The sequence below is a fragment of the Penaeus japonicus genome, unplaced genomic scaffold (assembly GCF_977035675.1).
Source record: "Penaeus japonicus unplaced genomic scaffold, GWHDUDI00000001_assembly GWHDUDI00000032, whole genome shotgun sequence".
NCBI lineage: Eukaryota > Metazoa > Arthropoda > Malacostraca > Decapoda > Penaeidae > Penaeus > Penaeus japonicus.
In genome coordinates this window covers 12,646,785-12,654,472 of record NW_028234434.1, presented here as the reverse complement: position 1 = coordinate 12,654,472, position 7,688 = coordinate 12,646,785, and positions in this window count along the sequence as shown.

The following is a 7,688-nucleotide window of genomic DNA, read 5'->3' as shown; positions in this document are numbered from 1 at the left end:
AATTGTAGGATGATTCTACGCATCGTGAATTCCCGTAATGGTCTAGTATTTTAGAGATAGATGCTGAGAGAAGCCCACCCTTCGTCTTCGCGTGACACTCAGCTGATCTGCCGGCTCCCAGATCACCTGAATGTTCCATTTTCCCAGAATGCCTCGCCTTCGTCCCCTCCGCTGTTCATCTCGCAGCGAACACATGTTTTCCAGAGGCGAATGGAAAAGTTTGGTTCCAGAGCGCCCCTAGAGAGGTTGTGTGTGTCGTACCCCGGGGGCAAGCAACCTCGGCGGGGGTTTTTACAGGCGGGTCACCCATCCCCCGCTAAACTCTCGTCCTGCCACGAAATCGCAATGGATTTTGAATTGCTCAGATGCACATTAAAGGCAGTAGCCGGCGCGAGGGGTTATAAAAATAAATCGGCCTCGTGAACGTTCCATACAGCTTTGCCGTCCGTGGGAGGCAGGGTTGCGTGTCCCCGGGGGCCGAGCGTCGAGACACCCCGGCCACAACTCGGGTTATGCCATGAAAGACTACTTCATTCTATCTTATCGACTCCTACATAGCCTGTGAAATGAGATCCGGCAGCTGATGCAAACCCCAGTTCAAGAAGCGTGAATCCAAAGTCCATTTCATCGAAAACTCACAGGCGAAGCAATTCCACAAATAGCTTTTAAGTCTGTCCCGCGAGATTGCTGAAGCTTCTCTTTCATATTTATGGTGTCTCCCTTTCTCTCTCTCTGTTTATGGTGAGGCCGTGAATTATAGCACTGCAAAGGCCCGTGCTCGAGTACAGTTCACCATAGCCGCGCCGGCCGGGGGAGCACTGCAGGCAGGACCCACGAGCAGTTACCAGTTAACACTAACTAACGATGTCCAAAGAGAACAACGGCAACGGGGAATTCAGCTAGGTGTGTGTGTCGCAGCGTTCGGGCTTTAATTCCAAATTAGCGAGTTCATTACCTTTGTGTTATTGTTATCTTGACGCACGAGGAACATAGGGATTCACGGGCGACTGATACCAAGCACACAGCCGAGTAAATGGGGGGAAAGAGACGGGGAAGAAGGAAGGGGAATGCAGGAGAGGGACGGAAGGGAGGGGAGGGAAGAGGGAAGGGGAATGCAGGAAAAGGACGGAAGGGAGGGGAGGGGAGGGAAGAGGGAAGGGGAATGGAGAAGAGGGACGGAAGGGAGGGGAGGAAAGAGGGAAGGGGAATGCAGAAGAGGGACAGAGGGGAGGGGAGGGAAGAGGGAAGAGGGAAGGGGACGGAAGGGAGGGAAGAGGGAAGGGGAGTGGAAAAGGGGGACGGAAGGGAGGGGAGGGAAGAAGGAAGGGGAATGGAGAAGAGAGACGGAAGGGAGGGGAGGGAAGAAGGGAGGGAGGGGAAGGGAGAGGGAGAGAAGGTAGGGGGAAAGGGGAGAAGGTAGGGAGAAGGGAGAAGGAGGGAGAGGGGTAGGGACAGGAAGGCGGACAATGACGACTCTGTCTACCTGATCGATGGTTGAATGAGACTTGGGTTCCAGGGGCTTAATTCACCACACAGGTCATGGTGTTTGTTCGTTCAGGGGGTCAGGGGTAAGGGTGGCGGTCGTCGGGAGGGCCACCTATCACCCTTCACCCTTTATTGTCCGTTTTTGCCCCCGTGAGAAATTGGATTTAGAAGCGCAGGTTTACGATGATAGATAATGATAGTGTTGATGATAACGTTGCTGATAGAAGATATGATGATGATAGCAATGATCATAATGATAGTAGCAATAATGATGAATGTAATGATAATATGATGATATAAGTAATATTGATTATGATAATGATAGTAATGATGATAACGACAACAATAATAATGATAGTAATAATGATAATGATGATAATGATACTACTAATAATAATATTAAAAAAAAACAATGGTAGTAATAACAAAGATGATAATAGTAATATTATTAATTATACTAATAATTATGATGATAATAATGATAACAATAATGACAATAATAGTAATAACAATAGTAATAATGATACTAGTAATAACAGCAATGATAATGATAATAATAAGGCTAGTAACAAAGAAGAATTGGAAGGTCCTTCCCCAGAGGACACGTTCCGGGAGGCGATGCGCGGAGAGAACTTTGAGCCCAATAACTTGACCAGAATACCGCCTGAGATCTTTCTCTCCCAACAGTAACTCTGGCACTTCTTTAAGGTTATTACTGAAGTTCTTATTCTTACCTGCACTCAAGCCATGAAATACATCAGAAGAGCAAAGTGGTCGGGCCCAGCATTTACGTAGATATCTGAAGTTCCTAATTTCTTGCAATTTACAGCACACGGCGGTCTAACCATATTCTGCTGAAATGTGGCCGCCATTTGTAATATTTATTGTAGCCATCCTGTAGGAAGCAGCTAATGCACGGACTGAAATTATCGCTCTCTTTACCGGCTAACGCATGTGGTCCGCCGACGGTTCAGACAAAGGTGTTACATAGGATCCACCTCATTGTTATGTCTTGGGGAAAATTAATCAGTTCTTTGCTTGCTATATCCCCTTTTCTCCATTTTCTTTTCTCTTTTTGATTCTCTCCCTTCGGTTCTCCTTTCTTTTCTCTTTATCTTCTTCCTCTTCTTCTTCTTTCTCTTGGTTTCCCCCTCTCTGTTTCTTCTGCCTTTTCCTCTTCGCTGCTCTGTTATCTCTCTCCCCTTTCTTTTTTTTTTTATCAGTGTGACTATTTTCATCTCCCGCCCATCTTCTTTTCTTTGAATCCCCTTTCTCTTCTCCCCTCCCTCATTTTTTTTCCTTTCTTTATCTCCTGTCTCCCCTTATTCTATTATTTCCTTTCTATATAACCCCCCTTCTCTATCTCCATATTTTTTTTCTCTCTCTCTTTCTCCCTCTCCTCTCTGCTCTTTATTTCTTTTCTTCCTCTTCTCTCTCCCTTTTCTTTTCTTTTCTCTCTCCTTCTCTCTTTTTTTTTCCTTTTCTCTTTTCTCTCTCTCTCTCTCTCTCTCTCTCTCTCTCTCTCTCTCTCTCTCTCTCTCTCTCTCCTCATCCTCTTTTCCCTCTCTCTCTCTCTCCTCCTCTTCATCTCTCTCTGTCCTCATCCTCTTCTCTCTCTCTCTCTCTCTCTCTCTCCTCATCCTCTTTTATCTCTCTCTCTCTCTCCCTCCTCATCCTCTTTTCTCTCTCTCTCTCTCCTCTCCTTGTCCCCGGCACCTGCTCCCGACCACACTTGCTCGACGTCATTACGAAGAGGGGGACGGACGATTATTTTTGGTGGTCCGCAACATTAGCTTAAACAAGTGAGTTTAGCTAATTGCCTTGTGAAGTTGGTGTGTAATTACAACGCTAAAATCAGCTGAAATAGTTTGCTTTAATGGGGGCATACGTGTTAGGTAGGTAGGTAGGTTGGTAGTTTTGGTTGGGTGGTTGGTTGGTTGGTTGGTTGGTAGGTGGATAGGGTTGGCGGATGTATAAGGAAGGGATGTAGATCGAAACGCGGTGGGATGGATGGGTAGGTAGATAGGTTGATCGATAGATGGATAGATATACAGATGAAACTATTAGATGGATGTAAAGAGTAGAGAGCATATATAAACGCGCGCGCACACTCATGCACACACACAAACACACACACACCCATCTCTACCTACATCCCCTCCTCTCTCTCTCTTTATACATATGCATCCCAACCCCATTTATGATCGCGGCTTTCCATACCTTAGGAGGGATTCAAGCCGATGTGCCGGTATCGACGGGCGGCCGGTCCACGGACGGAGTCGGGGCCCCGGCGAGAGGGTTTTGCCTGCCGCTGCCTGTAGTCGCCATTGCGCCGAGGGACAATGGCTCGCCGGCCTTCATTTCCTCGTGACTTGAGGGCGGTCGACATCATTTCCTGGGCTGGCGGCGACGTCTGGACTTACCTGGCTGTCACGGGATTATTTGCTTTTGCGTTTTGTTTGTGCGTTTCGTCTTGCTTGCGTTGATTCTGTTTTTCTTGTTGTTTTTGTTGTTGTTGCGTTATTTCTCTTTGTTGTTCGTTCGATTTTTTTTTATTCGTTTTTCCATTTCTCTCTCTCTCTCTCTCTCTCTCTCTCTCTCTCTCTCTCTCTCTCTCTCTCTCTCTCTCTCTCTCTCTCTCTCCATCCGTCACCCTCTATCTTTCTGCCAAATCTTGTTTTATTCGCATCGGTTATTGTTGCACAGAATCGAGCCATACTTTACGAATATAATACCCCCGTCGAATCTAAATGATTACCACTCTTTTTCCTTGACATTCACGATATCATATCTACGATTCTCATTCATATTTTTAGGTACACACACAAATATACGAAGAAAAAGGATAGAGAGAGAGACAGGATACAAGCACAATGATTACGGAAAATTGATTTTATTCACCCGCAAATCCCCCGCGAAATGGCCTGCAATCACGAGTGCTAAAAACAAAAAGCAAAAAAAAAAAAAAAAAAAAAAAAATCCCCGCTCCCCCCCCTTCCCCCTCCCCCCACCCCCCTTTCGAGACGCCGAAACGAAGCCCCGACGCCATACTTGCGGTGTTCCTCGAGACGACGCCCTCGCCCAGGCTCAGGGGATCTGCAACCAACCAACCAACCAACCCCAACCAACCCCAACCCCCTCCCCCTACCCCCTCCTCACCCCCCTCCCCCCTCCTCATCCCCCTCCCCCCTCCTCATCCCCCTCCCCCTCCCACAGATAACAAATCAAGCACCCCCACCCTCGGATCCCCATAAACAGCATTTGTACCTTTATTACGCCTCTCGACAAAAAAGCAACTGGAAATCGTGCGACCGAAATCAAATCATAAGGTGGATTTCCTCGACCCGTCAATTATGCCTCGGCGTTCAATTCGGTCCACTCATTTTAGGTATTGCAGGGGTTGGCCTCCTCGCCGACGACGGCTGATCGCGATGGCTGGTTGCAAACGCTGTCGTTGACCTTGCGTTCACCCTCTTGCAATGTCGTCCATTAGCCATTTGCAATGACAACTATGGCCGCTGCCCAGCTGTCTCAATGGGATTCAGATCGGTTTATATATATATATATAAAGATATAAAGGTTTATATTTATATAGAGATATATATATATCTATCTTTTCAACCTTATCTATCTAACTATCTATCTATCTATATATTTATCTATTGTATCTCTCCCTTGCCAAGCCCCGAAGCAAAGGCGATACACCTTGACAATCTCATAATTTTGACTACCTGTGCCCAGCCCGCATGGCGCCCCTCAAGGACTGCGGGGACGGCGCCGTCGGGAGTAAGATCTCTTCCAGAAGTCGCTCCAAGAGGATGGAAATGACATCAGAATAATGATGATAATAATCATAATAATGATACTGATAATGATAATGATTATTATATTAATGATAATGATAAGCGTGATATTGATGATTATAAGATTAATGAAAATGAAAATAAGGATAATGATGATAATAATAGTGGTAAGGATAATGATAATCATAATGATAATAAATGATAATGATGATATTGATAATAATGATAGTAATGATAATAGTAATAGTAATAATAATAATAATTATGATAATAACAATAATAATGATAGCGATAACAATAACAAAAACATGAGTAAACAAATACAAACGCTAGAGCAAAAGAAATACAAATACCATGATAACAATAATAATCGTAATAATGATAATACCAAATACAATAAGTGCAAGAAGATCCAAGCGCGTTCTGATCCTCCCTTCTCTTCCTTTCTTCTCACAGGCAAACGAAAACAGCTTATTGTGTTTATATTCTTAAGATTCCTAATCATGTTTTGTGCCTTCTCACCAGGACCCGGTCAAGATAACAGCTCTCTTTGAGCGAATGCAAGTCTCAATTCAGCGAGGAATTTTGCAATTTTTATATCATTCTTCGTTTAAGATTTTTTTTTCTCTCTCTCTCTTCCTCTCTTTGTTTTTTTGTATCTATTTTTATCATCTCTCTCTTTCTCACTCTCTGTTTATTTCTGTTTCCCTCTTTATTTCTATATATTTCTCTCTTTTCTGTCTTTCTCTCTCTCTCTCTCTCTCTCTCTCTCTCTCTCTCTCTCTCTCTCTCTCTCTCTCTCTCTCTCTCTCTCTCTCTCTCTCTCTCTCTCTCTCTCTCACCCTTCCCTCCCTCTCCACCTCCTCCTTGATGGGGTTCGAGAAGCAGTAAAATATCTAATTCTATGAACGAGAGAACACTGGTTTCATACGGTCTTTATTCCATCTAATTGCTATAATGTATTCCTCTGTCGAAATTTATTTTGAGTCGTATTTCAAAACCGAATGCCAATTTTGCTATTATCTTTTTATCTCTTTCTCGTCTCCCTCTCTCTCTTTCTCTCTCTCTATCTCCCCTTTTCTTCTCCAGACGTTGTGTTTCATGCTTTTGAGCCACGGTCGTCTTAGAGGGGGAGAGGAGGGGGCTAGAGATGGGGGGGGGGGAGAGGATGGGCGGTTTCCTTCGATTTCTTTTGCAACGTTTCTGTTCATGATCTGCACTTTTCGAAGATGTTATCCAGGAGACAAGTTAAATGGAAGGGGGATGTTAATATATATACATTATATAAAACCTCAAATGCACACACACACACACACACACACACACACACACACACACACACACACATATATATATATACATATATATACATTATATATATATAAATATATATATATATATATATATATATATATATATATATATATTTATATACATATATATACGTATAAATATGTATATATGTATGTGTATATATATGTATATATATAATATATATATATATATATATATATATATATATATATATATAATATATATATATATATTATATATATATATACATATTATGTATATTACATATATATACATATATATATATATATATATAATATATATATATATATTATATATATATATATATATTATATATATATGTATATGTATGTATGTATGTATGTATACACACACACACACACACACACACACACACATATATATATATATATATATATATATATATATATATATATATATATATATATATATATACATATATATAAAGAGAGAGAGAGAGAGAGAGGAATGGATAGAGAGATAACCCGTCGTAGGACCCCGCGCCCTACCCGGGACGGGACGGCGACCGCGTCGAAGGGGGAAGGGCTTGAACGGCGCGAGCGGCGGCATCTCCTTCGGCCGGCAACCTTCGCACGTTCCGAGGCTGAAGGACGAGCCGCCTCGCCGGTAAATTACGGTTAATGACTTTATCATAAATCGGCGGTTGTGGAAGCCCCGGATGAGAGAGCTCGGGGCGCGTCGGCACGATATAGCCGTCATGGCCCAAGAGGCAACGAGATGGATGACGTATGGCCGGGATATTTATAGCCTAGGCTATCCCGAATGATTCTTAACGCTGGGCTAATGAAGTGTTTGCTCCCCCTGCCCTCCCTCCCTCCCTACTTTCACCAGCCCTCCTTCCTTTCAACATCCCTCCCTCCTTTCAACATTTGCCTCTGCCCTCATCCCTCACTCTTTTCACCATTCCTTCCTCCTTGCCCTCCTCTGCCCCCCCCCCTCCCTCCCTCTCTCCCTTCAACATCCCTCCCTCCCTGTCCTTCTTACCTTTCTTCCTCTTTCGCCCCTTCCCTCCTCTCTGTTTATTCGTTCCATCTTCTATCCATC